The 14,548-nt window shown below is 40.0% G+C and overlaps 1 long non-coding RNA gene across 1 annotated transcript; it reads right to left on the reverse strand.

Annotated features, from left to right (window-relative positions):
• Nucleotides 1-966: 966 nt before the first annotated feature.
• LOC117082397 lies at nucleotides 967-9,578 on the reverse strand. Its single transcript, XR_004436594.1, has 3 exons — nucleotides 9,234-9,578; nucleotides 5,585-5,656; nucleotides 967-5,366 (listed from the first exon to the last, which is right to left on the reverse strand). It is a non-coding gene; the product is annotated as an uncharacterized LOC117082397 (long non-coding RNA).
• Nucleotides 9,579-14,548: the final 4,970 nt, after the last annotated feature.

A 14,548-nucleotide genomic window follows, 5' to 3' on the forward strand; every position in this document is an offset into this window, starting at 1 on the left:
CTTTCTGCAAGCTTATCCACGTTGCTGAGAATGACAGGATCTTATTCTCTTTTACAGTGGAATAGTGTTCCATTGTGTGTGCCTTATTTTCTTCACCCATTCATTTACTGATGGGCACTTAGGTTGATTCCATATCTTGGCTATTGTGAATAGTGCTACATAAACATGGAAGTGCATATGTCTCTCCCATAGGCTGATTTCGTCATCTTTGGATGCATATCCCAGCAGTGGGATTGCTGGATCATCTTTGGTGTACAAGGCCGCTTGTGTAGTACTTTATTCACAGAACACAGTCTAAAACTGTTTGCCAAGTGAAATAATTATTAGAGAATAACAGTGATGGTCTGGTTAAAATACATTCTATAACAGGAATTTTTAAGATCCCATTTATATAACAATCTCTAAATTTAAAACGTGATTCATGCTATTTATATTAATTAGGTAGTATAACAAGAAAAAAGGAGTAGAACTGAGCTGAATTGTCAAATTATTCTTTTGGGTTTTTTATTGGTTTGTTTTTAATAAAAACACATGAAAGACAAAAATAGGTGGCACATGCAGCTTTACTATCACCAAGTCACTACTTGCTAATATTTTAGAAATTCTTTAGTCTTTTTTGCATATCTTTTAAGGTAATTATACTACCATGTTATTTGTCATCTAGCATAAGCACGTTTTACATTATTAGAAACTTTTACAAACATTTTGAAGAGTACTTGATATTTTGTTGCCTAGTGGTAACATGTTATAACTAATCATTTCTATATTTTTTAACTTAGGTCATTTCTTATAATTTTATTATTATTATAAATACAGCTTGATGAAAGGTTTTGTATGCATCCAATTTATCCCATGTTTTGGGATTATTATCTTAGGAAGATTTTCCAAAGTAAGGAAACTGAATCAGCGGGTATGAATATTTAAGATTTTTGCCAATTTTCTTTCTTAAAAGGCTTGCACTTATTTATATTCATACCAGCAATAGACCTGAGCACCCATTTTTTTAACTGAAAAAATTACACATTAAAAAAGATATCATTACTTTTCCATGCGAGTGTTTTGAGCAACAAGAATGGCTAAATGCCAGAACTGGGATAGGTAGTTAGTGCTACATGAATGTAAGCATGAAGTGCTATGCTAGTAAAGAAAGTTAAAAGGCAATTTAAAGAGTTAGCTTTGAAAGATAAGTAAGACTTAGAAGGGCAGAAGAAAACGGATGTAAAAAAGGACAGAGAAACAAGATCTTTGTGTGGCAGAGAAGGGTTTTGTTAGAACAAGAGGTTTATTGATGGGAATGGTGTGTGTGATATAGAATTTGATGTCAACTTGACTGGGCCACAGGGTGCCCAGATATTTGGCCAAATATTCTGGGTGTTTTTATGAAGGTGCTTGTATGAGGTTAACATTTAAGTTGATGGACTGAATAAAGCAAATTGCCTTCCCTAATGTGGGTGAGCCTCATCCAATCAGTTGAAGGTCTGAATGGAACAAAAGACTGACCTCCTCTGAGCAAGTGGAAGTTTTTCCTGCCTGTCTGCTTGTGAATTGGGACACTGTTCTTTTCTTGCCTTCAGGCTTGAACTAAAACATCAGCTCTTTCCAAGTCTTGAGCCTTTCATTTGTGACTGCAACTCACCCATGGACTCTCCCAGGTCTCCAGACCGCAGACTGCAGAGCTTGGTATGCAGCCTCCATAATCATGGGAACCAGTTCCTTATAGTAGATCTTTTCCTCTGGGTAAGCACATCCTGTTGGTCTGTTTCTCTGGAGAACCCTCATACAGCACCTTCTAACAGTTTCCTACATATTCGCTGACAAGCTGCATTTCCTTACTTTTGAATTATCTGTTTATGCTGTATACCTATGTATCCATTACGACATTTCGTATTGATTGCTGTGAAAAAATTCTATCAATTTTCACAGTGTTTGTTAGTAATCCTTTAACTGTCCTCACCAGCTTTCCACCCTAAAATTCCAAGAAACTCTACCAGAAACACTAAATTTTTATTAGAAATTAAGACAAAGGAATACTCATTTAGAAAAAAAAGAAGAATGGATAAGTAGAGTATGTGGGACATGGCTCTTCATCTTCTGGGTCAATAAAAAGTAAATAAATAAAAAGAAAAGAAAAAATGAAAACAGCTCCTATAGTTAGTCCACCGTGGATTTGTTGTTCTTTTGTCTCTGTTTAAACGTCAAATGCCAAAAACTGCATGTGGGTTCTCCAACAATCCACGAGACGTCACCACTGTGGAGTGACTTGACAGAACTATACAGTTAAGTTTCTATTTGTATTGGAGAGATTTTTGTCTATGAAAATAATTAAACTCGGAAAACCACTGTCAGGAGAAGCAAATACATTAATTTGAGAATACACAAGAGTTAGAAAGTGATCATTCGTTAGGGTAAATAGATAAATAAAAGAAACAAGTCTTTTTGCTTTTAAATCATGTGAAGGTGATTAGCTGGAGGCATTGAATAGAGTGGCTGGTTTCAGGGCAGAAGACGCAAGTGTTTCTCCAGTCTGTGTAGACTTCCCCACGGACTGTCCATCTCTCAGTGTTGGCATTTCCTCCAGCTCTCAGCCTTGGGAAATAGCTACAATAACTATTTCAGTGTCTTCTTCAGCTCCCCACTGCTGCACAGGTGGCACCTTCCTATATATCACAGTCATCTGTCCTTAGACCAGTTGACAGGGGTTTCTACCAGCTGGTTGCTAGCTTGGAAGTTGAAGAGAAGTAAAACTCTGTCACCCAACAAGAGTTGTTTCTGACCTCTGCTGTGGCTTGCAGGAATTTACTTAGCTGTTTCTGGTTGTCTATGCAGAATCTCCTTGAAACACTAAAAAACCCTCTACTTTTGAATAAATCAGGCTGAAAGTCTTCCTGACCTCTTTTGCTATTGTTCTGCCTTGTGGCTGACACGGAAACAGGTCAGGGATGCACAAAGCCCACAGCCCGCTTTGGCCAGAGCACTTCCTTCCAGGGTCTCTCTGGAGGCTACTGACTAGATTAGCAAAGGACATTTCCCCAGATCCTTACCCATAATGTGAATGAAGCATGTCTATAAAGAGAGGCTCAGAATCCATTATCCACACTGACAATCTAGGCATGCTCTGCTGCTTAATATTCAAGTACAGAAAAAAAAAAAAACTGGAATTAGACAAGCTGGAAGAAATGAAATTCTAGCCCCAAAACCCAACTGGCCAATTACTAGCCACAGTAAGTGTAATCATTCATTGTTTTTTTTTGTTTTTGTTTTTGTTTTTTTTGGTCTGAGACTAAAATTAAAACTTTATTATTTTCCCACTTAATGGTTTAAGTTTAACAAATGGTTGTAAATATTTTAGCATGCAAAAAGCTTTTTCTTAATAGGAGCTCATTCAAAATATAAGATAGTAATTAAAGAAAACTGCTGGTGTTTATAGTCTGATACTCTCACTATTAAAATGAGCTATGTATAAAAAAATGTGTATTGTAAATGGCAATTATGGTGTGAGAGCTAAATACAGATAATTCATACTTCTTCCATAATAGCACATGTGATCTTGGATGTTTGATATAATTCATAACACAAAGAAACTGATAATATTGCCAAAAGAAAGTCATATAGATATTTCTAGTTTCTATTTTCTACTGTAAAAAAAAAAAGTTCATAATTATTTAGAGTGAGAGTCTTTTATTTATTTTTTTTTTAATTTTTATTTTTTCCTGAAATTTCTGTAACAAAACCACTTCCTTTAAAGATGCATGATAAAGTACAGGCCACTGCTCATTGCAAAACACATCTGTGCAAAACTGCTAAAGAATCTATTCTAATGTTTCCTTTCATTTTAGATTGTGCTAGCTTGTGCTATGATGCTCACTGAGAAGTGCTTCTAAAGTTGCAAAAGAAAACTTTGTGTGGAACATTACTTTAGGTAGAGCATTGGTTTAGAAAAAAAAAAAAAACACTTAAATATCTAAAAAGATTTAACCAGACGTATCTATGCTATGTAGCCTCTAATATTTTCTTATTATTAATTTGTACCACAGATGCTTCCAATAAAGATTTGCGGTGGTTTCACATAAAACACACAGATAGAACAGACACAAAGACCATTAAAAGAAGACTAAAAAGAAATGAGGGTCAAGCAGTGATCTTCACAGACTCCTCTAGTAAAACTGTAATTTTAAATCATATGACCTCTCTGGGCCACACCTGCCTGGGAGAGGCAGGTTTATGGAGTAGAAAGATACCAGGGTAGAAAACGCACGCCTTCAGGTCACTGCATCCATGAGCCATCAATTTCCTCACCCATCAGCAAGAAGGACCAAGAGAAGACGAAAGAAAAAGAAATGCAGGGAACAAACAGGTTGACTGAGCCCACGGAAACACTATTGATCCTGTGCTGTGTGAGCAGCTCAGGGACGATGCAGATGAATCCATTCTCTGCCTCAGGGAGCTCACAGTCTAGTATAAGAGGGAGGGAGATGTATGGTCCTGAACACACAAAAAAAATGCAATGACAGAAGAAGAAACGTGCACAGCAAGAAGCCACTTCACCAGGCCAGAGGCAGGCAGTGGGAGGTGCTGCCCACAGAGCGATGCCAGAGACATCTCTCCTAAAGCTCCAGCTGCAAGCATGCCCTGGGGCAGGGAAGTTCATTCCAGAGTCTCTATTCCGCCCTCACCTCCACCTAGCCTTGGCTTTCTTCTCCATTCTGCTTCTTTTCCAAGCTGCCAAAGGAAATGTTGTAGCAGCAAGAATCTGCAAAGGATCACAAAACCAGCAGGCACAGCAATGTCCAAAGCTTCAAGACAGATCATGCTCTTGTCTCCCATCTCTCCCTTGGAAATAATTTCGGCATCTTCTAAGCAGATGGCCACACAACCTTGGCAGGAAGGATAGGAGTGTAGAGATGGCCGCTGGGTCTGGCTTATTTCTGGTAGAAGGCGCCTCTCCTTGAACAGCTCCTGACTCTCGGAGCGTCAGTTGGCACATTGTAAGGTGGTGGTGGGGTTGAGTTTTGAGGATCTTTGTGGGGTTTCATCAACACTGGCATGACTTTGTTTTCTAACTTTAGTTTCAGCAGCTTTTGTGTATTTGAATCCATTATCAGTAACAACTGCCCAGTGGCCATGGCAAATCCCCCAGCCCCGTCCCAGTCCGGTCCTGAATGGTTACAGTTAGACCATGCCTTAACGTTCTCTTGTACTTCTTATCTTCTTTTAGGGACTCTCTTTTCCATGCCTGTGCTCAAAGTCAACACTCCTCTGTGGACTTTCTGTAGTTTCTCCTACTCTCGCTCTAAGATTGGTGACGGAACATTCCACGATGTTCCAGGATGTATTAGTCCATTCTCATGCTGCTAATAAAGACATACCTGAGGGTGGATAATTTATAAAGGAAAGAGGTTTAATGGACTCACAGTGCCACATGTCTGAGGAGAACTCACAATGATGGCAAAAGACAAAGGAAGAGCAAAGGGATGTCTTACATGACGGCAGGCAAGAGGGCGTGTGCAGGAAAACTCCCATTTATGAAACCATGAGGTCTTGTGAGATTTATTCACTATCAAAAGAACAGCACAGAAAAACTCACCCCTATGATTCAATTGCTTCCTACTGGGTCCCTCCCATGACACGTGGAGATTAATACAATTCAAGGTGAGATCTGGCAGGAGACACAGAGTCAAACCATATTGCAGGAGGTTCTCAATAAAGCTGGGTGTTTTCTACTGTCCTGTTCCTGATTCTGTAACCACCTTTGTGACCTAGAAAGTGCCTCCTCAGATTAAACACATTATTTTCAGAGTTTATAAACACCTCAATACTGTGAATTATATATTGAATAAGAGAATATCTTGATAAATGGTAAGGACTTCCTCAAATTTAAGCCACATTCATTCATTTACTAATATATTTATGTGGTAAACAAATCATTATTCAGAACTTACTCAGTTTTACATACCAAGCTAAGTGCTGGCAAAGATTTCGTAGGAAGGCAGCCATTAAAAGAAGCTACAGATTTAAATAGGCTTCATATTGCTATATATATATATATATATATATATATATATATAGCACCTTCATATTGCTATATATATATATATATAATACCACCTTCATCCATTTACCTCACCATCTTATATAGATTGATGTATGATCCAACCATCCATGTGCTCACTTTTTCTAATACTATATTATAAGCCTCTCAACAATGGGGACAGAACTCTACCTACCTTTTTATAACCCAAGAACAACATCACCTTTTGATGACTAGCCAACCCTGGAATGCCAGGGGTCATTCGTTCATTCATTTATTCATTCAACAAAATAACCATGTTGTGCCCTTCCCTGTGCTTGAAATTTAGCATCACAACGTAGGCAAGATCCTTGCATTCAACAACCTTATACTGCATTGAGGAAAAATGGAACATAAAAATTTACAAAAGGTTAAACAGCAATATCACAAAATACCAAATAGGCATGAGTACTAAGAAGATGAGTAGAGGAGAGTAATGTAAGAAGGACTGACACAGTACTGTAACTTGAGGACTGGAGAAGGAGAGAGGAAGGAGAGGAGGTCTGGGCAGAGCCGAGATCTGAGTGGGGAGAAAGAGCAGGAAGATGTGAAGACAAAGGACAACGATGTCACAGTGGAGAGAGGAGTTCATGCCAAAGCCAGTCCACCAGATCCCACATTCCATTCCAGGGAGAGAGACAGGCCATTGGGCTGAACGCCAGCAAACCTGGGAAGCACAGCACAGACTAGTGCACAGGAATGACTTCTTATGTGGATTATAGGGAATGAGGTGCTTCTTCACCCATTGGCCAAGAGACCTTTTCAGAACATGTTAGATAATGCAACTCCTCCTCTGCTTGAAATATTCCACACCTCACCCATTTGGAAGCAGTTCCAGAACTGAAACAATGACGCAGGCATTTGCTATGACCCTTGCTCCTAATTCTTGCTCTGGATCTCCATATTTCATCATCATAAGTTTTCTTGGTGGCTTCCCCAGACACCTGTCTAAAACAGCACCTTCCATCTCCACCATCTGCTAGACCTTCCCATCTTCATCTTTGTTCATTGCCCTCACCAATGACTTGACATAAATTAGGTAGTTATTCACCTCCCCTTTTACAGTCTATCTCTTGCTCTACAATCACCTTAATTTTGTATATGATTCTATGTTCACTCTCTAAAATAATGTCAGAAACATGGCGGTCCTCAATAACTATGGCTTGGGTAAATGAGTGAAGGAAATTGTTGATGTAGCGTGGGACCCATTGGGAATTTAGGAAGCCGTTGGGTCCGTTCTGATGAAAGATCATAGCATCTTGGACTGAGATGCTGGTGCTGGAGCAGCAGAAAATGGCCACACTTGATGGAAGCAATAAGATGTTGTAATGGATCAGATGTGGGAGATAAAGGAAAGGGAAGAATTAGCTTAAAATTGTAAGCCTGAAGCTTGAGAAACTAGAGCAATGGTGGAACTGTTCACTGCGGCAAAGAGGACTAGAAAAACACTGTTAATCTTTTTATTTATTTATATACCTACTAGTTTTGCTGGAGAACTTTCTTTTGTTCCTATAAAACTTACACAATTGATGAGATAGCTCAATGGAGATGTCAAGTGGGCAATGAACATGAGAGTCTGGAGCTAATCAGAGAAGTCTTGGCTGGAAATATAAAGAGTGAGCTATTTGCATACAGGTGTTTTCAGAGCCATAAGTTTGCATGAAGTCACCCAGGAAGGAAGGACTCTCAGAGAAGAAAAGAGGGTGACGAATCTCTCTCTCTCTCTGACATTCAGAGTCTGAGAAGGGGAGAAAGAGACAGCAAAATAGACCTGACAGAAACAACCAATAAAGTAAAAGGAAAATCAGGAGATAGTGAAAGGTCTCAAGAAGAAATGTATGGTCCACTGCATCAAATGCTCCTGAAGTTCAAATGAAATAATTCTGAAGAAAGCATCATCAGGCTTAGCAACATGGAGACCACTGTTGTGTTGATGAAAGCAGTTTTATGTGAAATCCTAAGAGCAGAGGCCACAGCAAGACTGCTATTCTTAACATGTGGATCAGAAGAAGGCACGGTATCTCCATCAATCATCTATATTGATCTGTCTATAAATGTAATCTGCTATTTATCCATATCTATCTATCCAAATCTATTTATCATCTCTCTCTCCATATCCATCCATCCATGCATCCATCCATCCATCCATCCATCCATCCATCCATCTATTCATCCAGCCATCTATCCATCCAGCCATCTATCCATCCAGCCAGCCAGCCAGCCAGCCATCCATCTGTTGTGTATCTATTACCCCTTTAGAGAGAGCACTCAAGATAGAGACAATATCTCATCTCCTAGTAAACAGGAGTTTGAATGATATGTGCAGTAAGGTCTAAAAATTCAAGAAAACAGTTTAGTCTTTAGATAATAATATAAGGAAGTGTCAAATCCATGGGAGTGGGTGAAATCACTGAGGGAAAGGCTTCATACAGGGAGGGGAGATACATGAGGGAGAGACAAGTGGTCTGGGACAGCGAGAGAGTGGTGAGAATGAGTAGAGCTTGCCTCAGGGATCTAATTCAGGGACCAGGCTGATAAACTGTAGGTAACCTTTCAGAAGTTACTGAATTAAATGTAAGTCAAGCTGCAGGATGCAAAAAGTTGAAGTATCCCCTAGCGTACTCTGTTACTGCAGGAGCATCTCCACATGCCTCCAGGCTGCAGTCTTGCAGCAACTGCACACACCAAGTGGCCCCATGTTGCTGCCTCTTGCTCTGTGACTCAGGGGGCAGGGGACTGAACTTCTGAAATTTCCAGCAGCCTGACACCCCCTCAGGAGGGCTGACCTTCCTTCCTTCTGATAAATTATAAGCTATTCTTCCCTGAAAGATTGTAAAGAGAACTGAGATGAAAAGGCCCTGAAGTGTTCCGTCAGGGAACCCTTAGTGGTTTTCCTCTAAGAAAAGATATGAAGCTTGGAAGAAAAGAAGAAAAATGGGGTATGAAAAGTGAGAGAAAAATAAAGTATCTCCTAATGTGCTTTAGATAAGTAAAAATTGTTTCTCAATAATTATTATTCTTTATAGGAGTTCCACTTTGGTGGGTCAGAAAAGAATATCTGATTGGATTATGCGGCGTGAACGATGACCTAGTTATCTTGCCCTTGCAAAACCTTTCCCTGGGACGCTAGAACCCAGACAAAAACACCTCCCTGGTAAGCACTCACTGGAATCACAGACGATGCTTGTAGGGAAACAGCCGCGGCTGGGTGGTCTGCTGACTGAGAACCCATCTGAGGAAGACCGTCCCTCTTCCCAGCCCATAGGGCCTCTTCCTGACCACGCTCCTCCTTCCTTCTTCCTGTATCTCTGAGGGGATCCCAGGCATTTCCCTCTGGCGCTTCTGGAACAATCAGCTTGGTGGATTCAGGCTTTGAGGACTCAAAGCCTGTGAGGGAATTCAAAGGTTTTTCTTTGGGCTTGCTGTGTTTCCCACCGTCCCTGCAACACCCACAGAGGGGCGGCTGGCAGATTGAGAATGGGGAAGGAAGGAGAGGAGACAGAAAAAAACCATTCCTGGCCGGGCGCGGTGGCTCAAGCCTGTAATCCCAGCACTTTGGGAGGCCGAGACGGGCGGATCACGAGGTCAGGAGATCGAGACCATCCTGGCTAATACGCTGAAACCCCGTCTCTACTAAAAATACAAAAACTAGCCGGGCGAGGTGGCTGGCGCCTGTAGTCCCAGCTACTCGGGAGGCTGAGGCAGGAGAATGGCGTAAACCCAGGAGGCAGAGCTTGCAGTGAGCTGAGATCTGGCCACTGCACTCCAGTACGGGCGACAGAGCGAGACTCCGTCTCAAAAAAAAAAAAAAAAAAAAAAAAAAAACCATTCCTAGTTAATATCTTAAACACACACACACACACATACACACACACACACACACACACACACACACACTACACCACGGCATCACCAATCCCAAATCCGACTACTCTTCAGCTGAAACTTACCATGGTCTTTTCTTCATACTAGTTTTCTTCATTTCTCTAAACTTCCCATGTTAGCTATCCTTATATCACTTCCATTATTTCCTACTTCTCTGCTTCCAAAATGCCTTCTCTTCTACTATCTTAGCTCTGCCCAAAGAGCTAATAGAGTGTATCTAATATATAATATAGTGTATATCGTATATGATATATATATATATATAAATGTGGGAACCCCGAAAATTTGAGACAGGTCTCAGTTAATTTAGAAGGTTTATTTTGCCAAGGATGACTATGTGCACCCATGATACAGCCTCAGGAGGTCCTGCTGTCCTGTGCTCAAGGAGTGGTCAGAGCACAGCTTGCTTTTATACATTTGAGGAAGAAATGAGACATTAATCAACATATGTAAAATGAACATTGGTTCAGTCCAGAAAGGCGGGACAACTCGAAGTGAGGAGAGGGCTTTCAGGTCACAGATAGGTGAGGGATGAATGGTTGCATTCTTTTCAGTGTTTGATTAGCCTTCTCAAAGGAGGCAATCAGATATGCATTTATCTCCGGGAGCTGAGAGAATAGAAGGGAAAGTACCTTGGCCCTAAGCAGTTCCCAGCTTGAATTATCCTTTTATCTTAATGAGGGATAATTTGGGGGCCCAAAATATTTTTCTTTCACAAATATTATATGTGTAAATACTATTATATATGTAAATATTATATGTGTAAATATTATTACAACATATATAATATTTATAGTATATATCAATTTTGGTGGTCCTTTAAACATTTCTCTGGCTAACTACCATTTTAGGTAAAAAGATTCTTTTCCCACAAAGGTTATTACATAAACACAACTGAAAAGTTACTCAGGCACATACATTAGTAAGCAAGACTGCTTACTTGAAATTATAATTAAGTAATAATAATAAAAGGGTTAAAATAAAAATAATAATAATAAAAGGATTTCACATTCAGAAACATGATATTGAAAGGATTTCTGGGAGTCATTTTAGCAAAATGAGCTCACCTTTTAAAGTAACTTGCTTTATATGAGTGAAAAGCATGCTCATTAGCAAAACGTACATCAAGATGCATGTATTATTTGGGTAACCGCTTTGCCTAAACACATAGCTACTATCCTGATAAACATCTCTATTGTTTAGTTAATATCACTATTAGCTGAAAATATAGGGATTTGCAGTGGAACTAATTTTAGCTACTAAAAAGTTATTTGTGACATTTGTAATTAGATACAAAGATAAAATTTAATTAACTTTAGCATAAAATGGGAGAACCAAGACCGGACTCCTTTAAATGCTAATACAGCATTTTCAAAGGAAAAGAAAACTTGGCTAGGATGAGGAAACCCAAATTATTCCTCTTCTATTTTTGTTTTGCTCAACCCGTAACATTACTGCTCATCTTTCTAGCTGGCTAACTGGTCCACTGTATGACTTAAATATATTTTCATTAAATTATAAATGAGATTAAAAGCTTCCATTGTGATTGAAGGTTTTCTTTTTTCTATTTTAACTAAAATAATATAGAATTGACCTAGTCAAGCCTACTTAATTTCTTAGAACCACAGCAACTGGAAATTTTTTAGCAGAACAGGATTTCCTTGTTTTTAAGAAAGCCACATACATCAAAATGCATATCGCCAAGCCAGGCTGCAGCCCTGTGGGCAGAGGCCCTGCCAAGCAGGTTGCTGTATTAGTGTTTGCTTTCAGGGATTCTTTCTGACTTTTCTTCTTTTGCTGGAGGAATGACTGAGATGCTTCGGGTTTTGCCCCAGGACGTCAAACAGAAGTTCTCTCCCTGGGTTTTTTGGTTTGGTTTTGATTCTATTTCTGTTTTGTTCTGTGTTAGCTTTTTCATGAAGGAGAAAGCGAACGCAACTTTAAGAAGACTTTCTTCTTTTCAATGAAAGAGAAAATCCTTCTCTGGCTTCTTCGGAATTTTCCCTTTCATTCTACCTTGGGCAGTGTGCACCAGAATGGGAAACCCTGGGGCTCTTCCAAAAGCTTGGTCCTGGAGAAGCCAGGGCCCTGGGCATGGGGCTGGCTGGCCCACAGCGAGGTACGGACTGGGTGAATATATCTTCAGAGGAAGTGGGTTTGTGTATCTCTGATTGACTCTGTGCCTTTTTCTTAGTATAATCTGAGTTCCAAGAAAACCAAGTTTTGATACTGCATAAAGTCAGAGATAGCTTTATAATTAAAATCGTATTTGAAAGAGAAGTCTCATTATTTTGGAATGGCTTAGCTTTTCTACTTCAACTCCAATCCCCTTTCCCCCAGTATCAAAGTGTGCTGTAATTAATAAGCTTGTAAAACTAAACCCAAAAGTGTTGGCAAATATCAAACACGTTGTTCAGTTTTTCTTTTAAAAAATAAGGTTAAAAACAGGATAGACATTTTTTTCATTGCAGGATCAATAATCCTCTATATGCTGAGGAGAGTTAAGGCACCTACCATACACACCATTTTAATTTTCTTTAATCAATGACTTCAGACTTGTTAAAATTATGTATCGTCATTGAATTTTTATGCCTAGAATTTGGCCTTGTTAGACTCAACTCGAAACATTTCCTGGAAGCCTGGGGACAGAGCCTCCATTTCCATCACAGGGCAACAGTGTCAGGCCCATTTTCTCCATGAAGTCTGATTGTTTAAACATTTTATTTCCAAGTGATAAGTATTTATCAGTGGGGAGGAGGTAGCTTTCCTGTCTCATGCACTGCAGTTTCTCTTACATTCATTATTCAAGTTCAAAACATGATAGTCATTTACTGAATTAAGATCTCCCCTAAAATTCAGAATTACTACAGGGGAGCCAGCGTGTTTCCTTTTGCAAGTGAGCATGGACTAAGCCCACTCTATGGGAGGCACTGTATGGGGTTGTGAGCACGGGTGATGGTGAAACCCTGTCCTCCTAGCTGCTTCCAGAAGAGACAGGTGCACAGGCAAACACAGGGTGAAGAAAAGATGTGGCAGGAAAGAGGAAAAATTCTTATCACAGCCTGAGGACACACGTAGGACAGTCGCAATTGGGTGTAACACCTCTTAAATCCTGAACCAAGAGTATCTGTAGATGCTAGACAGCAAAAGGACTATTTATGTTTAAATTTGTTACTAACAAAAATTGCTGTGATTAAAAACGAATAATGTTGGCCGGGTGCGGTGACTCACGCCTGTGATCCCAGCACTTTGGGAGGCCAAGGCAGGCAGATCACGAGGTCAGGAGATCAAGACCATCCTGGCCAACATGGTAAAACCACGTCTCTACTAAAAATATAAAAATTAGCTGGGCGTGGTGGTGCGCGCTTGTAATCCCAGCTACTCGGGAGGCTGAGGCAGGAGAATCACTTATACCAGGGAGTCAGAGGTTGCAGTGAGTCCAGATCAACACCACTGACCTCCAGCCTGGCAACAGAGCTAAAAAAAAAAAAAAAAAAAAAAAAAAAAAAAAACTAATAATGTTACCTATGTTATCTTACTGTTACCCAGAGGAAAAAAGTGCAGGACGAAGAAGAGCCACATTTTTTCAACACAAACTTTAAGCTTTTTCAAAGTTATAGCCACCATCAAATAAGGAATATTTACTGACAAAGTCATTATTTTAAACCTTCAATTTGCCATTTGTCTTTTCCTTGAACACTCAGACAGAAGCAGTGAAGACGTGAAACCTTGGCTAGATGATGATAAAACCATCCTTAGTGTTAAAAGTCACATTCAATAAGTCCCGAGGCAAAAAATTTCATGCATAAATATGTCATATTTAGTTGATCATTGGAAAAGGTGCTATCTCCTCACCCTAACAAAATAGTGGAAGGCATAAAATTTACTTGAACCTTTAACCCTAGCCAATATCTGACACAAAATGCAAACTTAACAGCAGCCTATTGCTTTCTTCTAGCTTATAAAGCTGCCAACATTTGGTAGCTAATTTCTGGCTTTTATTTTTAAGACCAAAGGTCTGGATCTCAATGATGGAACAAGGGCACACGGGATGAAGCAAACAGGATGCCCTGGGTGGGAGGGAATATTCTCCACATTATCTTTTGTTGGGAATCCTCGGTTGCTTTTGTAACTGCCCAATGGGTTCACCCTGCCTGCTGCCTAGACAGAGTCGATTTATCCACACAGGGGAATGGCAATGGCAAAAGAATGATTCATGCAGAGTCCGCTGTGTGGGAGGCCGGAGTTTTGCTATTACTCAAATCAGTCTCCCTGAGCCTTCAGGGATCAGAATTTTGAAAGACAATTTGGTGGCTAGGGGCTTGGGAAGTGGAGAGTGCTGCCTGGTCAGGTTGGAGATGGAATCACAGGGGGTCATAGTGAGGTTTTCTTGCTGTCTTCTGTTCCTGGATGGGATGGCAGAATTGGTTGGGCTGGATGACTGGTCTGGGGTGGTATCAGCTGATCCATGGAGTTCAGGATCTGCAAAATATCTCAAGCACTGATTGCAGGTTTTACAATAGTGTTATTATCCCCAGGAGTGATTTGAGGAGGTTCAGACTCTTGGAGACAGAGGCTGCATGACCCCTAAATTGT

This window comes from Trachypithecus francoisi, unplaced genomic scaffold (genome assembly GCF_009764315.1).
Source record: "Trachypithecus francoisi isolate TF-2019V2 unplaced genomic scaffold, Tfra_2.0 Lachesis_group9, whole genome shotgun sequence".
NCBI classification, from domain to species: domain Eukaryota; kingdom Metazoa; phylum Chordata; class Mammalia; order Primates; family Cercopithecidae; genus Trachypithecus; species Trachypithecus francoisi.